The following is a 20,341-nucleotide window of genomic DNA, read 5'->3' as shown; positions in this document are numbered from 1 at the left end:
ACTTTTTATGTCTAATGCATAATCCGATTCTTTTCCAGTAACAATATGCATATATGCTATTTTAAAACTACAACACAAATCAAGATAAAATATATTTTATTAAAAAAATATATAGAATGTACAGGACGCGCTGTTTCTATCCCAGCCCTGGGTACTGGAGAGCTTGATCAAAGTGATTCTTTCGGTTTTACAATTATTTCAGTTTTTCCTACTTTAAAACAAAAACTTTGCTATATCACAGACAGTCATTGAAATGAGTCAATTTTACACTTTATTGACTCGTCATTAGTGAATGCCGTGAATTAGCTCATAGTCGGAATTCCTGTACGATTTCATTGAGTTTGACTAACACCCGCGGTTCGAGAAATGTAATTACAAATTCATAACAGAATTATCGACACACGACACTTGATTTATGGGTAAAATGTATTCACATCGTGACGACAATATTTGCAGTTAGAATGAGGTGGATTATGGTAAAAGCGCTACTTTTGACAGCCTATTTCCATTAGTTGAGAGCCCATTTCTCACCTCTATTGCCTGGAATTAAAATTGAAATTGGCATGTATTCAACGTGTCCAGAAGTGGAACATTTACTTTATCTAGTCAGTCGATTGTATGCTGATGTGAAGATTCCAATGATGGTAATGATGATTTGATTTGTAGTTTAATAGCCAGTGTGTGCATTTCGTTACTACAAACCAAATGTTTGGAGTCACTATCGAGCTTAAACACTGTCCGAGCTTAGGCAGGATTGTCAGGACGCGGTGCGACTCGTTACGAATCGGTCCAAGCGACATCATACTCGTAGGCCAAACGATGTATGAAATGCGAAGCAATTTTTTGATATATTCGTTATGACACAGGTGTCATGCAAACCGCATCGTATTGCATATGTATAGGTCATCGTATTACAAAATTATATTAATCCTAGAGCGGACAAGATTGTTTCCTTTAATTACCAGCAGATATTTCTTCAAGTCATCATTACCGACAGCGCGATAAGCAATATGACCATAACTTGCAGACTAGTCTACTATTTATTTCTCAGTTCCTATTTTATTAGATGCCTATCTACAGTAAATTAAATCACAAGAACATAGAGATATCTACAGTAACACTTAGTAGGTAATAAAGTTTTGTTATGCCAGCATACCGAGCAGAAAATAATGTAACCGACAAGAATTCCCAATAAAAATCCACCATTTTGTGTGGCCGAGAGTGAGACTGGTCGACGAACAAAAGTAATTAATCGGTATTTTCTCTATTCACATGAGGCGGAGCTCAGCCGACGGGAAAGATAAAAGGATTTGCTCGGTGACTCGTATTGGTCTAGGTTATTATAACTATGTGTTTTATGATATTATTGCGTGATGATTAATTATAAAGATTTGTAGAATCGTGAGTAACTAACATACACATCATCTGCCTTGTTGAAGATCTAGGCCAAAAGTGGATCAGTAAGTAAATGAATCAGTTGAAATTAGTGTCCGAACGAAACCGCTGAAATTGAAACCGAAGATTCGGTTTTGTTTAGTCTCGGCTGAAACTGACCCTTTGGCCGAAACTCGTCGAAACCCAAACAGAATCTTCGGTCGGACACTACCGAAAATATAGTTTCGTCTCGGCCGAAAAAGGTTCGGCAATTTTAGGACGAAACCGAACCTTCGGCCGCAACATGATTTTTATACCGAAACCTGCCGAAACCGAACCTTCGGTCACACACTAGTTAAAATACAGATAGATTTGTTTTCTTTTGTTACATTCACAAAAATATTGCGTTGTATCTTTAATTACCATTATGGCCAAAATCTTATTTACTCTTATAAACAGTTGAGTTAGTAAAAAGGACACACTAAACATGTATTAATAGCTGTTTCTTAAACAAATTATGTTATGTTATATATGTTAGGTCTGTATTGCACGTTATCGTCTTTCCCACAATATCTAAATAGACAGGAGGCTAATCGTGGGTAAAGGTACAATAGCTGTATTTTACCAAAAAAAAAAGCTTAAAATAGCATTTATAAGGGGCCCCAAAATTCTATTGTAACGCCTACTTAACCTGTACATGTATATATAGTATCTAAATCATTGTTCCTTAAGCCCAAAAGCCTCCCCTTTTCTTTTCAATAAACTTTCACTAAAAGCATTTCTGAATATTCATGGCGGTGTCTGTTCTTTGCAGGTATTCAATTGGCACTCTGCGGCAACTAATTATGCGTTTTTTCCGGCCCCAGTCAGGTAAAATTTAGTTAAAATAGAAGTTCCTTTAGGACTTCTGACCGGTTCGTTTAGTTTTTATCAAGTCACTGTCTGCATAAATTAAAGTAGGTAACTGTGGGTTTTGGTTTGGACTATTAAGCCGCCGTGAGCTTAGGTCCTCTAAACGCTGCTTACTGAGCATTGAGTCAAATCATGAGTTAGATCAAAAATAAAATTAAACATTTTTAGAAGCAATTTTCATAACGAAATAATTTCAAGTAATTGTGTTATTTCAAGTAGTGTGTCTACTTGAAATAACGCAAATTAAAATATTTTCATATAAAGTAATTTAATTTGTTCTTAAAGTAGCAATTTTTATGTTAATTTGGTGAAAATATAGTTACAAAATTTTTCATGTTGCGTTTTAGACCAATGTTCGTGATTTTGTTTCTATCAAGCGAAAGTTGATTAATCAGGTTTCGCATCAATACAATTACATAGGTACTAGAAAAAGGCCACAAGATTGCTATCCACATTTATCGGCACCCGTTTAATCATCTAAAAAAGCGCTACGATTTTTCAAAAACTGCTGTCTGAACGCACTGCAACTGCACCTTAAGTTTGCAATCGAATCTTGTGAAACAAAGTGATGTAGACTGAAAGTTTGCCTAGTGGCAGACGGGCGGCATTATACAGTGGTCTGAGTGGCCTGTAGCAGTGAATTATTGTTACAATTAATTTCATTTCCGACCAGCCACGGTGCGGGCGTGTAACATTATCTCTTGTTAGTTGGCAGGCTGTCATGTGTCCTGCCTTAACCCTGTTAACCTGCGACCCCCTTTGCGGTACATATAATATTTTGTAAATTCATACTTGTCCCTCGAAATGGAAGATGAGGAGGGTTAGAGATAAATTATTGTTTCGCATTTGTCTCTTTTAATTAGGATTCGCGATGAATTCATCTAATAACTTTAGAATAAAATCGGGTGTCAAGTAATTTATGTGGAATGAGAATGTGAATTTTAATTTTGTTAATGTGTTATACCTAGTTAACTATACTAAATAAAATACTTTACTATAACAGTATGTTGTATAGTTAAGTTGGTATACACCGTGTTTTTTTTGATTTCCGTTAATTTCAAGGGTGCATACCTGAGCTTAAATCAAGTAACTTTCCCAAAGACATCGATATTCTAATTAACTCTATTTCGAAGATAATCAATATTTTATTTTTTCCCTATAAGGCCTCCACAAGCTTGTACACTTGCCTTAAGGCCGGTTTACATATTGATTAGTGTTTAGAATGAGTTCATACATTTGCTACTAAACTTAAGTAAAATCTCGGTCGATCGATGTTCGAATTGACATTGATATGTCACAGATTTCAATTGTTTGGTTTAGTTAAATGTAATGCCCGTGTTACAACAACGCTATATGCTACATTTAATTACTTTTTAATATTAATTTTTCTGAAAAAAAAAAGCAAAAAAATATTTTTTTTTTTTTCAAAATTAACTATGCCATTTAGTTTTCTTAAACGTACTTAACCATACCCCGAAGTTAACGGAATTCAATAAAAACACGGTGTATAGTCCAAATGCAGTGCACCTATCTACACCATAATATATGGGCTATTAAGTGCAGTACAGTCACCAGCAATAATATGTTACTCTTTAAAGGCAGCAAACATATGTGACACGCTCTTATGACTCTACAAATAAGATCGTGTCAGATATATTTGCGGCCTTCGTTGTGTAACATATTATTGCAGGTGACTGTACATACTGTTGCCGCGTAGAAAGCCCATATATTTTGTAGTTTGTTCCAGTAACCTTAAATTGAGAATCTGCAGTGAGTATTTATAAATATGCAACTCAATCGTAACAGGTAGGCATTTTAATTTCGAGTTAGATTTTTACACGACACTCAAAGTTTTCAAAATGAACTGGGTCGTGACTATTGCACTGTGACGTGTGAAAAACCCCAATCGACCAAACGAAACATTGCCTTTTTGTATGCAAATGTTTGTGACACGGCGAAAATCGAAAAAGCCCGATTTAAATTGTTAGTGTCCGCTATAGTGCTACTAGGCGCGATTGCACTTAACGTCGCGCTCGTTCCGGGTCGAATATTCTCTATCTTTTTACTAAGAGTAATGTGCCGTACCGACGGCTGGGAGGAACGTGCTGCAATGAGACCCGAGTGGCGTAGAGGGGTCCATATTGGGTTGCATACAAGTTTAGGTCATATCTTTGATGCGCATAACAACTTGTGTCATAATCATCATTGCGCATACAAATTAAAAGTCATATTATTATGTGTCATACATTTTTAGCCATAATATTTGATGACATACTCAGCAGTTGTCATATATTTTTTGTGCATATAGGTTTTGATTATAATGAATCAAATGTCATACCAGTTAAAAGCATAGTTATCGATACTTATAATGTTTCTACGTATAACGTTTTGCAGCATAATAATTTTCAACCATAATGGTTTACATAATTTTAGCCTCTCTACAACTCCTCGAAAAAAACCTTTTCCCTAATATCCGTCCAAATACTTAATTCGACGGAGCCCCGCTCACGCGGGGCTCCTATTTCTGCGTAATTTGCCCTTCGGGCATCTAAAGAAACCTAACGAACCTAACCTACCTATTATGATTAGTTTCTTTTATAAAACCGTTTCTCCTACTGGAGGGGGCTCCTCTCCTTCGATCTCCTCTTTTATACGGTCTTTGTGTGGTTACGATTATGACATTTATGACTAAAGTAATATTTGCTTCATAGGTTGCTCACAACCATACATATTTATTATTCATGCCTTGGTTACAAAAATTTTGAAACTTTTGAAACATTATGAAAAAAACAGGACCACTATAAATATATCACTTAAATTTTTATGTCTATATTAATACTATGCACTGCAATACTTCGAACGAAAAACAATTATGGATATCAAGCATATGACTTAAAATTGTATGCGAATTAAATTAATGACTATAAAAATTATGACAACTCATTTATGACAAAAACCCAGTTATGCTCAGGAATAATTCTGACTGAAGATTTTTATGACTTACAATTTTATGCATAAAGTGTTATGACAATTTAAAATATGACAAAAGTTGTTATGCGACCAGAGGGAGTCCCGGCGTAGAGACCTATGCGTGGGAGTGAAGAAGCACGACGAAGGTTGGCTGGAAAACCTGAGACAAAAAAGGCACAAGCATCATCGGCCTGGTCTCGGATCCAGAGCACAGAGGAACAAACACACATGCGACTTATGCGGCAAGAAGTGCCGTGCAGCGATAGGCTTGTATAGCCATAGCCGCCTATGGCTGAAATGCATTGGCCGTCTCAACCGCTCTTGACGCAGCGTTGCAACAATCATCCGTCAGGGATGCAGTGGCCATTGATGATGATGATGAGCAAAGTACCGCAGGGTATTATAAATATAAAATAAAATAAATAAATAAATAAATATTATAGGACATTTTTACACAAATTGACTAAGCCCCACGGTAAGCTCAAGAAGGCTTGTGTTGTGGGTACTCAGACAACGATATATATAATATATAAATACTTAAATACATAGAAAACAACCATGACTCAGGAACAAATATCTGTATCATCATACAAATAAATGCTCTTACCAGGATTCGAACCCGAGACCATCGGCTTCATAGGCAGGGTCACTACCGACTAGGCCAGACCGGTCGTCAAAACAAATCAAATTAAAAGTCAAGTCAAATTATCGATGACTCTTTTTGCAACAGTTGCACAGATATTAAACTTTTACTTAATAACCATCTCTAGATAAGCTTGTACTTAATCAAATATTAGTAGGTAATCATAATCACCTATGAGTTTTTATTGTACGTACAGATACATCTTCTTTTTGAAAGTTATTTAAAAATTATTATATGTAACAGTCTTAGGTAAAGCTCCCTTTTTATCAGATTTATTACGAGAATATATGTGACGTTTTCAATCAAAAGGTACCACATTGTCGGTTGTCGAGGTTGATTTCGAATGGATGCTATATGGAAATTTGCCTTCACTGTTAAAAATTATGTAATTTTACATGCAAAAAAATTACATAATCCTGTAAAATTCTCGTAAATTTTTACGAGAATTACGTAAAATGTCATATTTTTCCGTAAATTTCCCAGATTTTTCGGGAATTTTACAGGATTATGTAATTTTTTTGCATGTAAAATTACATAATTTAATTTAAAATTACATAATTTTTAACAGTGTTATTGACAACCGACAATATGTACCCTTTTGGTTGAAAATGGCACATATGTAGGCTGTAAAATTACGAACTCGGCTGAGTTTAGTCGGTAATATTATAACCATTCCTTTTGGCTATTATAAAGTTTTAAGAAGAAATGTGTGTAAGTATTTATTTTACAAGGGTGTATACACTTCGTAGAGGCAGGCTCTAAATCAGTAACATGTGACGTAGCCGGGAGCGTAGCCCGGGGCGCGTAGCACGTAGCGCCTGCTACGACAGATGGTCACCTCTACGAACTGCTGCCTTTCAGAGGGTTGCGGAAAGTTACGCTTCAGATACGAGTGTCTCTGGTGTTTATTGGAGCGAGATACATGGCATTACGGCGCGATTCGGGAAATGAATTAGAGATTCACTAGATATGAAATAGTAAAGATATGTGACGTTCCACGACAAAAGGTACCTTATGGCGGCCGCAATAATATTAGAGCGGCATTAATAATAGCGTAAGCGCCAACCGCCATAAGGTAATACCTTTTGCCGTTGAACGTCACAATCTTTACTATTTCATATCTAATGAATCTTTAATTCATTTCCCGAATCGCGCCGACATGCTCTATTCGAACTTTAAGATACGTCAAATATTACGGCTAGATACGATATGGATTAGATATGTCAGTGTCGAAAGTGGCGTTTCTTCAAACAAAAATGTCACTTTAGACACTGACAGTTTTGAAAAATATGTTATTGGTTTGAGATTAATCTCTGTTCACCAATCAATTAGTGTGGGCGAGTTGTAGATTTGTATAGATTGGAATATGTTATCGATATCAAATGAGGAAGAAATTTTAATAAAATATGAATGCCATTTAAAATATGTCTCAAGTGACTATTTAGAATATTCTCAAGAAATTTGATCTGAAACCTTAATATGAAATAATATTTCCTCTTCAGTCAAGTTAGGGTAAACTAGACAGTAAAACTAAGCAATTTCATAAATACCTATCTACATAAATATCATACACTATATAGTACACGAATTAATAAACTAGATATATTATTATGTCTGGGATTACTTAATTAAGAAACGAATGAATTTTCGTCACAAAAACAAATAGATATTATGGGTCGTGGTAATAACTTATCCACCAGACATTATATTACTAAAACAAATTAATTAATCCAAATGTTTTGCACGCAACAAATTAAATGACCAACAATATAACACGCTAAACATTACAAATACACACAACACCGCCCATAACCACTTTTTGCTACAACTTAATCCCTAAACCGATATTACAGTGAGTTCAGAGGGCCTACCGCGAAACACGTTCGACGTGTTGCCTCCCTGTCACACTTACGTACGAATTTACAAGTGCAACAGAGAGGCAACACGTCAAACGTGGTTCGCGGTAGGCCCTCAGCAATTGCGTAAAGGCTCGTCCACACGCGCCGTCATAAATATATCGTTACACGCATTTGACCGCGAGGCTAAAAAAAAGGTGCGTGTTTTTTGCGCCGCGCCATAAAGTTTGGCAATCGGGGTGAAAAACAAGAACGGAATAGGCCTCGCACAATATGCGACCGATGGCTTGTGTTAGGTATTTGAATTATTTGGTTTTTAGGGTTCCGTACCCAAAGGGTAAAACGGGACCCTATTACTAAGACTTCGCTGTCCGTCCGTCCGTCCGTCCGTCCGTCCGTCTGTCACCAGGCTGTATCTCACGAACCGTGATAGCTAGACAGTTGAAATTTTCACAGATGATGTATTTCTGTTGCCGCTATAACAACAAATACTAAAAACAGAATAAAATAAAGATTTAAATGGGGCTCCCATACAACAAACGTGATTTTTGACCAAAGTTAAGCAACGTCGGGAGTGGTCAGTATTTGGATGGGTGACCGTTTTTTTTTTGCTTTTTTTTTGTTTTTTTTTTTGCATTATGGTACGGAACCCTTCGTGCGCGAGTCCGACTCGCACTTGCCCGGTTTTTAGACTGAGTTGCCGCACTCGATATGTACCAGTATTAAAATTGATTTATCATACAAATTGGATGCAGGTATGGTACAGGTAGTCGCGTTAACAGCTTGTAGGTGATCGCCGAGACAGGCAAATAAGTAAATACTTATACTCTGTATCTTTAGGTATTTAAATAAAAGTAATTTTAATAACAAAACTTCCGTGAGACACAGACATATTAAATATATTAAAAACGGGTCACTCACGTATTTTAAGTCGAAAAACGCTCGACACTCGCTCGTTTTTCGACTTAAAATACATGAGTGACCCGTTTTAAATATATTTAATAAATAAAAGTAAACAAATAATTTGTACATTTTCGGGTAGTTATAACATTTATTGGTTAACCATCAACCAAATACAAAACCGTCTGAATCAGTCACGGAACGACCTGACTTTAACTTACATTATTTGATCATGTAAAGTTTTTCATTTATCCTCAAGGAGCCATTTGAGGGTAGATTTTGTTTACTTTTATTTAAATACCTAAAGATACAGATTATAGGTAGGTAGATAAATAACTATTCAAGTTCATAGATAAGTGTGTCAATTCGCGCCAAAGTACAAAGTTTAAGAGAGAGCCAACATTGCAAGTTTAATAAAAATTACCGCCACGCCAACCTTATTGATTAAATTCGAAAGAAATTCAAGATATTAATGCTAATCGCATTCAGAGCACGTTCGCCTCAACAGTTCATCTCGATATTCGGAATCGAATCGAAATCACTGCGTTACTTTACGGTAAAGTAACGTCCGTCCTTAGGACGCATTAAACAAAGAGCGGGGGACCTTAATGTGATTTAATGCCGAGGACAGACGTGAGACGTTAATCTCTGGTTCCCGAGAGAGTCATTTGGTCGCCGAACGTGACTTCTTCGCGTGGAGATGGTCGATTTTTAATCTGGTCGTTTACCGCGAACGATACACAGTCAATGATTTAGGTACTTCAATTTAGATGCCACTCGATGAGAGTAAGACGATTGAATAGTATAAGTACATTTAATGTGTTTTTTAATTGTGTTATCTTCGCAGTAATTACTTGATATATTCAGAACATAACATATCAATAAGTTAAAAGAGAATGAGACAATGGTACTTAAGTTAAAAGCATCTGCATCGTTGCCAAATGCCACAATATGGGTCTATATTAATTCGCATAACGTAATACTCCTAATTCAAATTGGCATAACGTATGTTACGCATAATTTCTAAATCGCATAACATTATTCCGCATAACTGATTACGCATAATGTTAATGCGCATAACGTAAATTGTCATAACGATGACTTGGGATAAATATAATAAGCATAAAGTTACTTTGCATAATTATTAAATGGTATAAAATAAATATAAAAGGCAAATTAATAAAAATGTAGAACGGCTGGTTCAGTAGGTTCAGAGAACGAAGTTTTAAGTCAATGTAGCGCTTTTTTAGATCACAAATATATCACAATACGGTTACAAAAAATTTTATTAGCAATCTTGCGGCCTTTCTCTAGGGCTTTCAGCGATTCGAATCCTGAGTTTTTGACTTTTGCTCTGTAAATAAAATCACTAAAATAGGTCTAAAACGCACTTTAAAAAAAATTGCACAATAAAATCAAAATATGAAAAATATTTATAAAACCTTAAAAAACCAAAACTTATTTAAAAAAAGAAGAACACGAACTTACTACGCCTTAATAATGCTTTACAGCTCAAAGATTATTATTTGTTACAACAGCTTCGCTTCGTTTCGCTCGATCCTGCCTTAGCCTTGTGAACCTGACCTAACCGAGTTGGTTTTGCCTTGATCCATCTAATTCTCTTGCTTTATTAAATTATGCTAATTCATTTTGTGCCAAATAAAGTTATAGTTAATAATGTTATGCATATTTAAATTATGCGGATTCATTATTATGCGCAATAAGTGGTATGCTTTTTTAATATTATGCCTGTTCAATGTTATGCACAATTATGTTATGCCAAAACTGTTATGCGAATTCATATTATGACAATTAATGTTAGGCGTATTAAGGGGCACCCCCACAATATAGCAGTACGTAGACGTGCGCGCCGGTCGAAAAAAATCAGGCGGCGGCGCGCCACGAAAAAATCCACGGCGGCGGCGTAACGCTGGCGGCGTGGGATTATTCAACTTTTCAACATTAAGACGTATAATGAAAAGTTATGCTTAACCCTTAAGGGGCTACCCCACGCCAATGACCTTCGATCTGTATCCCTTAGTTTTCTAATGTTTTTTGTACCTTATTATATTAACAGCAAGGCTTTAAGCAATATAGTATCCCATATTTACTTCAAAGTTCATTGTCTTCGAGATATTTGGCATCTAAGTTGAACAATTTTAGGCTAAAAAACTGGTTTGCTGGCCATAACTTTTGTGTTAATTAGTTTAAAATTAAAACCCGGGACATCTTTTTCGAGACGTCAAAGACGAACCCAAATATGTAGATTTCGTACATGTAAGATCACCGCAAACTAGATACGAAAAAAGTGTTTTTTAAACAATGTTTAAAAAAATCATAAAAAAATAAGTACTTATTCATTTTTTTCAAAATCCGATGGACAAAACTGGAGATAAAAGATTGAAAAACCGATAACCGTTTGTCTTATAATTCTATCTGTAGTGCAAAAAAAGGAGATACGATTCAAAACTTGTCAAAAATCGATGAAAACCTCGGGTAGCCCCTCGACAAGGGAAAAATCTCAAAAAACTGTGTTAGTATAATTTTTTTGGTGTTATTATCTTATTATGTGGTTGTTTATTGTAGAAAAATCATGAAAAAAATATATTTATAATAGTTCCGAAAAAAACATACGTATGTTAAATATGTTGGATGTTGCCAGGTTCGGTGTAAATAAAAAGATACGCCGCATAATGAAAAGACGTCCAGTATTTTGGATACATACAGTACTTTATGTGCATAAGGTTTTTTTTTGTCAAATTCATGTTTTTAATAAATATAGAATAATTGCATTTTTTAATTGCAAATACACTTACTGATAATGTCAACTTACGTTATGAATTAAAGTCAAACCTATTATTTTTATATTTTTCCAAAAACTTTATAGCTTGTAGGTGGTAAAATTTTACTGTCATTTATCAAACTTAGCGGGGTATCGTAGGAGGACTAGGAGGCAGTCTGAGCAATGGTTTTTACAATAATGCATGCAATTTTATCAATATTTTCGTAAGAAATTTCTCAAATGAAATCGGGTCTGTCTCTTGATGTCTTGATGAACGCACAGGAAAAAAAATCCGTCTGGTTCATTCGTTCTATCTATTTGGTTCATTCGTTCATTACGTTGTAAACCGACAAGTAATGAATTTTTAAAACGTTTTGAAACACCTAACATACCTCTGTTTAATTTATTTACCATAAAAACTACCAGAAAATTTGATAATTTTACTCTTCGCATACTTGGCAATGTCCAACATACTGGACTTAGCAAAAGTGCCGTGTTATCGAGAACGGTTAAAACACTGGACATTATACTTTGTAAATGTGTTTTACCCATACATACAACACATTTTTATGTAAATCGTACTGCCACATAAGAAATAGTTAGTATTGTGTTGGTGCGACATAAAATTGTAGAAAATAAATTATACAATAACCAAAAAAATTCCGTACTAAATTATTGCCAAGTAAGTAAGTATTTTCATCAAAAATGTGAGAGTTACGTAGGAAGTGGCGCCCGCAATAATTTTCAACTATTTCTTATCGGTATATAACCCATTACATATTTTAACGCTGCATAATACTGTCTTATAAAAAAATATTCGGCGCGAATTTTAGACTACCGGCGGCGGTGGCGGCGCGCTGACTCTCTATGGCGGCGGCGCGCCGCGGCGGCGCGCACGTCTAAGCAGTAGGTAGGTGCCATGAGGATTTTATAATAAAAACATTGGTAATATTTCCGGAAAAATTGTTTTTCTGTAATCTCTTATGATATAACAAGCCGAAAAAAAACAACTTACATGATTAACAATAAAAATAGTGATTTACAAAAAAACGCGTTTGTGTAATATTGAGCGGAGCGAGAATGCAACCAGTAGTAGGAAAACTAATATAAAAAAGATGAAAGAAAATAAATGAAATAATCATAACAAGTTTTAGGAGTATTGTAATAGGGGTAAGATTCAATACGTAATTTGGCTCCGTGACACCTGTCAATATTGCTCTCGTCCCCGGAGAGAAGAGCCGTGCACAACTTGCATACTAATGAATACTCTTATCCCAACCAAGCATGATAGACTAGACAACCAAGTAGACAAACTAATTAGTTAGGTAACTTTAGGATTATAAGACGGCTATACTAGTAATTAAATAGAATTCCGTTGAACGTATTCCAGTGCTTTATTTTCAATATATGTTATTTGTATTAACGATCGCTTGCTATTGTGACCGAATGAATTGTATAACATTAAAAAATACTTTTCAAATTTTTCTTGCATAACGCCGTTGTGCAAAACAAAGGCAAGAAAACGGTCACGTCCATAAAACTAAATAGCCCGATCTTCGACACCCACACCACCATAACGGCCCAATACACGTCGACACTCAAAGTATCAGGTGTACAACATGAATACCTAATCTTAATGGAGTGGCGTGTACCTACAGATAAGGGTGTGTATAAATCATCGATGTTACCAGCGGTGCTATTCCATTCACCTACCGAGCACAAGGGAGTCGAATGCCAGTATAAGCACCCTCGCCAATTATGCTTCGTTGTTATGGATGTTCAGGACACAAATATACTGGTTTCCTTCGAGTGATTGATTCGCCAGCGTTCTGTAAAAAATGGGAATACGGGCCAGCTTCCCTGTGGGAAGTAACAGACGGTCGGAGTTTACTACGGGAACAGATTTTTATTTTATCGGTAAAAGGTATTGAGTGTCTTTGAATTGTCATGAATTTTAGAGCTTTCAAGTTTAAAGGGCATATTATTTATTTACTTCGTCTTATTGAGTTGTAAAATTTGAATACGATTTTCTATTCTACTCCCTATTTTCTCTGTCTTTAGTTTTAAAGCATTTTAATGACGAATTCTTTACGAGTGCTTGCGTGTTAAGAATTCTGCACCATTGGTCCGATTCTCCGTTCGTCCATTTCTCAGTTCGTCAATATCATGGTTAGTCAATTCGTCTAATTCCCATGACAATGTGGTATTGTAAACTGGATAATATGTGTTAACACGATAGGGATCAAAATAGCATCTTGAAGTTATGATAGACTAGGTGGAAAACAAAGCCATAAAATACATAAAACTAACACTTTAACGGCTACGCAAACGTACTTGTAACATACGAGAACCACACAAGCTAAATTGTAATCCACTTAACTCTAGACGCGAACATTGTGGAACATAATTTACGCTCGTTTACCCACAACTCTTCCCCTTTAAAACTTCAACTAAGTATTTGAAAATAATTTTCACTCTGAAACTTAAAAATAAAATCCCTAGATGTCATCCGACAAAATAATACCAAAAAAGTCTCCCGTAGATAACCGTTTTCCTCTCTGCATTTTCCGCGCTAGCGTTAAGCTGACAATGAACCTAAATTCAACCTAAATAGATGCTATTTTAGGGTAAATTTGTCGTGCAATATTTGTCTCTTTTTGTTTTTACTGGAATATGTACCTAATCGCTGATATCTTAGGGTTGGATATCGCGTATTGGGTGTGTTGCGGAGGTAGCGTTCGTCACGTTTAAATATGATTTATGCAAGTAATTTAGTTAAGTACATAGAGACATTAGGAGCTGCGTGGAGGATAGATTAAAATGTTCTGCGAGCATCCTTTGTGGCTCGCTCTCGTACTGCGATAAATTATGTATTTAGCGGCTTTGTTCGGGGGATTGAAGACGTCTTGCTTTCTAGGTGACAGGTTCTTCATCTGAGGGGTGCACGATAATTAGGGTATCGATAACATACGTGGAATTAATCCGAATTCATGTAGACTTATGTAAACCTCGGAAACGCTTTGTTAAAGTGGTTAATTAATGCAATGAAAAGTTGTATAAAATTTAGCATTAAATCGTTTAGTAATGTTATCTAATGAATAAACTGCCCGTTTCGAACTTTAAGATACGCCAATTAATAGATCTAGAAACGATATGGATTAAATGTGTCAGTGTCAAAAGTGACGTTTTTGTTTGAAAAACATTTGACACTGACATATCTAATCCATATCGTTTCTAAATCTATTAACTGACGTATCTTAAAGTTCGAATCGGGCCGTTGGTCTTAGTATTGAATCTTCAAAAGCGTTCGTGCATAACGTACCGCAAAAAGTATTAGAATAGTAATTTTACTAACCCCTCAATGGCTCATACAACCACAATACAACTAGTATTGTACCTACCTATCAGTACTTTCTATTATCTCTTCATATCTGTGCCACAACATACAATAGCATAGAAACTTTTCTACCTGCAAATGTGCGAGTAATATTCATAAATTCTGAATGTTACTGCCAAAAGTGTCCGTTGTAGTGTCTTGTTAGCACTTATGACGGTCTAGGGTGCGCTGTGTTCAGTTGTGTCGAGTTCAAGGCTAAGTATGCTATATTCTAATTAACAAACTTATAGCGACTTTATTACTTGGAGCGGAGCTTGGGTACTACATAAATAACGAAACGAACTAACAAAATATCCTTCTACTGTTTTAAAAAATCCTTTTATGTAGAAAATAGAAGAGGGACGCCAAACTTAGTCTCGCTGATTTAACGTAGCCTGGGACGACTTGCGTGTCAATCATATTGAAAAAGAGTACCCGGTATAGGTATTATTAAACTCTAGTGTTTCGTATAGTTAAAAGTCATGATAAAAAATCGCTTCTGATACTCTTCTTTATCCTCAAGTACTGATAACGTAAGCTAGATCTTTTTTATTTTTGGTATGTCTGGTATATCAAGACTCTAGACAGGTCGTGTAAACGCCCCTCCTGAGCAGGTGTCGGAGTGTAGGATGCGACTTGTGTCTGAGATCGAGACGTCCCTTGAACAGGTCTCCGAGTGGGGTAGACGTAACCTCGTCCAGTTCAACCCCAGTAAGACACAAGTCTGTGCGTTTTCCGCTAAAAAAGCCCCATTTGTCACGGCGCCAAAGTTTCAGGGCATTCCCCTTACCATGGCTAAAAGTATCGGGATACTGGGTGTCGATATTACGAACGAAGTCCAGTTTCGGAGTCATTTGGAAGTTTTGGAACATAAAGCCAAACTGGCCTCCAAAAAGCTTGGGGTGCTTAACAGACCCAAACAGTACTTCACACCTAGTCACCGGCTTTTGCTATATAAAGCGCAGGTTCGACCTCATATGGAGTACTGTTCTCATCTCTGGTCTGGCGCTCCACAATACCAGCTCCTTCCTCTTGACTCCATCTAACGGCGGGCAGTTCGTATTGTCGGCGATCCCGAACTTACTGACGGCTTAGAACCTCTTAGCCTTCGGAGAGACGTTGGCTCTCTTTGCATGTTCTACCGTCTGTACAATGGGGAGTGCTCGGAAGAACTTTTTGATTTGGTGCCATCGTCTCGTTTCTATCACCGCACCTCCCGCCAAAGGAGCAAAGTTCATCCCCACTTCTTAGATACATAGCACACCAAGAATAAGCGGGCATCTCGCTCGCTTCTTCCCAGAACGTGCAGAATGTGGAATGACTTGCCTCCTGAGGTATTTCCTTTGCGCTACAATATGGGATTCTTCAAGAAGCAGGTATTTAGGGTTCTCAAGGGTCGGCAACGCTTAAGTGGCTCCTGTGATGTTGCTTATGTCCATGGGCGACGATGACCGCTTCCCATCAGGCGGCTCGTCTGCTCGTTTGCTGACTATTACATAAAAAAAAACTCTATTCATCTCAGCCATAAGACGTCCACTGCTGAACATAGGCCTCCCCCTTGGACCTCCATTCGTACCGGTTGGAAGCGACCCGCATCCAGCGACCTCCGGTGACCTTAACAAGGTCGTCTGTCCATCTTGTGGGTTGACGTCCTACGCTGCGCTTGCTAGTCCGTGGTATCAAGACTATTGTCATATTGTAATGGTGTGTTCAAAATTTCAAACACTATGTTTATACGTATTATATGGGAAGCTAGGAAGGACAATGGTTAAAACGATTTGTCCCCACACTCTCTCAGCGGATTTTAATGCCGATATTTGTAAACTGTAATACTACTGCCACTATTACATACCTAAACATTTCATATTACTACCCGCTGTCAGCTCGTACCATACGGCACACGCAGGGTGACTCATCGCGCGCTCACTCGGAAAACTCCTCCGGACACGTGACGACGACGTGACGTCAGCGGCGGGCGCGACGCGTGAGCTGCGTGTAATGCGCAATTTCCTTTTATTATGGAATAACCCCCAAAAATTATTGAAGAGTTCGTGTCGTTGGTTCTTGACGGGCACCATTTTTTTTAATTTATTATGTGAAATATTACTTAAATAGGTAGGTACTAAATATAGAGGCTCTCAAAATGTACTGAATGAATGAATGAATAATATTTATTTCAATAAGTAATAAAGAATTGAGGTTAAACATATTAAATATGATTCATTCCCACTTGAATGATAAAGATACGACAAGGCTAATGAAGTGCTTATTATTGTGACTAATTTAATCAATGCACGCCGTCCTAAGGATTAGATTAATAATATTATTAATGATACAGGTATCTGTAATAATACGTTACTATTGCGATAACTACTTACAAACATGACTCAGTGCAGCTAAGTATGAAGGGCGTCCATTTGAGTAAATAACAACATTGTTACATACATGGATACGTAACAATTATGTAATGAACATTTCTTGTTCCTTATTCATATATTCACACATGTAAATACAGGACTTACCTACTTTTACTTAATTTTTTGCTAAAAACCACACTACTTTTTCGGAAACGGGTGTAAAAATATGAGATTATAATTTAATTGCTTTTTAGTAATCCGTATCTGTAGGATCTATATTATTGTATTATATTTTATGAAATTACTATTCATACCCTTTTAAATTCAGTGCGTTTTCACTGCAAAATACTTAACAAAATTACAAAAATAAATAAAAAGTACATAGAACATTTATTTTTGCGCTTTATCCATTTGCCTTCTATCACAAAGTACAGATGTAAATACATGTTTATTTTCCATCGTATTTTCACGGAAACGTTCGAACGTGTCTTGTTATTTTAGTCAGTCTCGGTACAAAAAGTGCTAAGGTTGACTGAAGTAGCATGACAAATACGAACGTTTCCGAGAAAATACGATGGAAAACAATTATGCACATCTGCACTGCGTCTATTTATTAAATACCGGTGCCGGTGCCAACCAAAATTGCCAGCAAATTACGGATTATCAATAAAACGTATACGTGTCTTTATTAAACATGATTCATGTCGACAGCACCGCAATATCGGTTAATTTACGAAGCCGAGGGGTTATTTATTGTCTCTGTCTCACTTAGCTCTCTTATGAGGAAAGCGGACGATCGCTTTTCCATACAAACGTTAGGTAATCCCCATTTTCATTGTGGGACTACGTCGATCTGAGTAAAATTATCCTACAATATCTATTTAAATTAATTATTATATAAGTTTAAGAACATTCAATAATGTATATATGCAATTTTGTGTCGCACCTAAGTCTTCTTCTTCTTCCTTGCCTTATCCCTTCATTTGGGGTCGGCTCTCCTCGTCCTTAGGCGCCAGGACCACCTGTCCTGGGTTGTCTCTGTGTTCAGCTGTGCCCGTTCCAGATCTTTGACTACGGTTGTCCACCACGTAGCTAGCGGGCGCCCTCTTCCTTTTCTCTTTTCCGGGATAGCCAAGGCCTTTTTGACTGGGTACTCTTCGTCCCTTCTCATGACATGGCCAAACCAACGCATTCGTCTCTCCACCAGCTTATCCCCTATGGGTGCGACTTTGAAGGAGCCTCTGACGTATTCGTTGCGTATCCTATCGAGCCTTGTTACGCCGGCCGACCATCGCAACATTTTCATTTCGTTCACGTGCAGTTTATTTTCGTGAGTCTTTTTCGCAGCCCAACACTTGGAACCATATAGCATGGCTGGTCTAACCGCTGTTTTATAGACTTTACCCTTCAGTTTGATTGGCATACTGTTGTCGCAGAGTACTCCTGACAGAGTTCTCCATCTTAGCCATGCTGCATTGACTCTATGGGTTACGTCCGAGTCTATTTTGGCGTCTTCCGACAGTATTGATCCCAGATATTTAAATTGATTTACTTTGGGCAAGGGCTGGCCATCTATGAATATGTTGGTATTGGGTGTGGTCTGATTACTGAAACTGCATCTCATGTACTCGGTCTTACTGCGACTGATCCGGAGCCCATTGTTCTCGAGTGCTTGCTTCCATTGTTGGAGCGTGGCCTGTAGTTTGTTTGCACACTTATCTGCCAGAACAACATCATCCGCGTACAGCATGCACCATGGTACTGGGGATTGAATGTCCTTTGTGAGATAGTCCATTGATAGGTTAAACAGGTACGGGCTGAGGGCCGATCCCTGATGCACTCCAACCCCAACTTGGAACGGTTTACTTAGTCCTGCTGCGCTTTTCACCTGTGTGCTGATACCTTCATACATATCCTGCACTAGTTCGATATAGTGTTCCGGTATTCTTTGTGCTCTCATCGCCTGCCAGACAAGTTTTCGCGGTACTCTATCGAACGCTTTTTCCAGATCAATAAACACAAGATGGAGATCTTCTCTATTGGTTCGGTGTTTTTCTAAAAGTATTGTTAATGTTTGTATTGCATCTGTTGTGGATTTTCCCGGCGAGAATCCGCATTGATTTTCAGATGTGGTTGTCAGTTCGGCCAGACGATTATTGAGTATGCGTTCCCAAATTTTAAGCGTATGGGATGTAAGCTTGACCCCTCTGTAATTTGTGCAACAACTTCATCATCATCATCATCCTGGCGTCAATCCCGGCTGTGCCCCCGCGCGGGGCGCGAGGACCCGGGGTCCGCCTTCCGACTCCTTCGTGACCACTTTGCCCGATCTTCGGCATCCCTGGTAGTGAGTCCGTTGGCACGCATGTCCTCCTTGACGACATCAAGCCATCGCTTCTTGGGCCGGCCTCTTCTTCCCGTACCGGGAGGAGGCGGCATGGCCAGGCATTTGTTACCCACGTAACTTGCCGGTCTGCGCGAGACGTGGCCATACCAACGAAGGCGACACTCTTGCAGTTTGTCTGCAATGTCACGGACGCCAAGACTACCCCGAATGTGGGCGTTTCGGACGCGATCCTTGCGTGAAACTCCGCACATCCACCGTAGCATCTTCATTTCCGTGACACGCAGTTCCTGCTTGTGCCGCTCTAGTAAAGGCCAAGTCTCGCTGCCGTACAGAAGGGCAGGTCTAATGATGGTCTTATAGACCTGTCCCTTCAACTTAATCGGCATTTTGGGGTCACAAATAACCCCAGTCATCTCCCGCCATTTGACCCAAGCAGCGGAAATTCGGGCTTTGACGTCGCTGTCGATGTCCCCGGTAGTGCTAAGTACAGATCCTAGGTACTTAACTTGATCCGTGCGCTCGACCATGTCCACGCCTATGCGGACGGGTAGAGGATCTGTACTATTGCAGGCCATGTACTCTGTCTTCGCCACATTTAGTTTAAGACCGCCGTTCTCCAGCGACCCCCTCCATCTGTTCACACGCTGGACAAGTCGGCCCTAATCAGAGTCTGTCAGCGCGATATCATCAGCATACATGAATATAATTTGTGCAACAACTTACATCCCCCTTATTCTTAAAAAAGGGTATCAGGTAGCTGTGGCGCCAAGCACTGGGAATTTTTCCGGACTCAAGTATGGCGTTAAATAGCTTTGTGAGCCACT

The 20,341-nt window shown here is 37.9% G+C and overlaps 1 protein-coding gene and 2 long non-coding RNA genes across 3 annotated transcripts in view; 2 read left to right on the top strand and 1 right to left on the bottom strand.

The window, feature by feature from the left end:
• Positions 1–20,341, top strand: part of LOC134798741 (uncharacterized) — a 477,103-nt gene that overhangs the window by 296,653 nt on the left and 160,109 nt on the right. The gene's annotated exons all lie outside the window — the stretch shown is intronic.
• The window catches only part of LOC134798685 (uncharacterized), a 222,647-nt gene that overhangs the window by 134,775 nt on the left and 67,531 nt on the right, over positions 1–20,341 (top strand). The gene's annotated exons all lie outside the window — the stretch shown is intronic.
• The window catches only part of LOC134798744 (uncharacterized), a 174,934-nt gene continuing 170,477 nt past the window's right edge, over positions 15,885–20,341 (bottom strand). Inside the window, exon 2 of the long non-coding RNA XR_010145264.1 lies at positions 15,885–16,322. This is a non-coding gene — a long non-coding RNA (uncharacterized LOC134798744). The remainder of the gene's footprint in view (positions 16,323–20,341) is intronic.

This window comes from Cydia splendana, chromosome 17 (genome assembly GCF_910591565.1).
Source record: "Cydia splendana chromosome 17, ilCydSple1.2, whole genome shotgun sequence".
NCBI classification, from domain to species: Eukaryota; Metazoa; Arthropoda; class Insecta; order Lepidoptera; family Tortricidae; genus Cydia; species Cydia splendana.
Note: the sequence above shows the minus strand (reverse complement) of the source record. Positions and strands in the feature narration are given on the sequence as shown.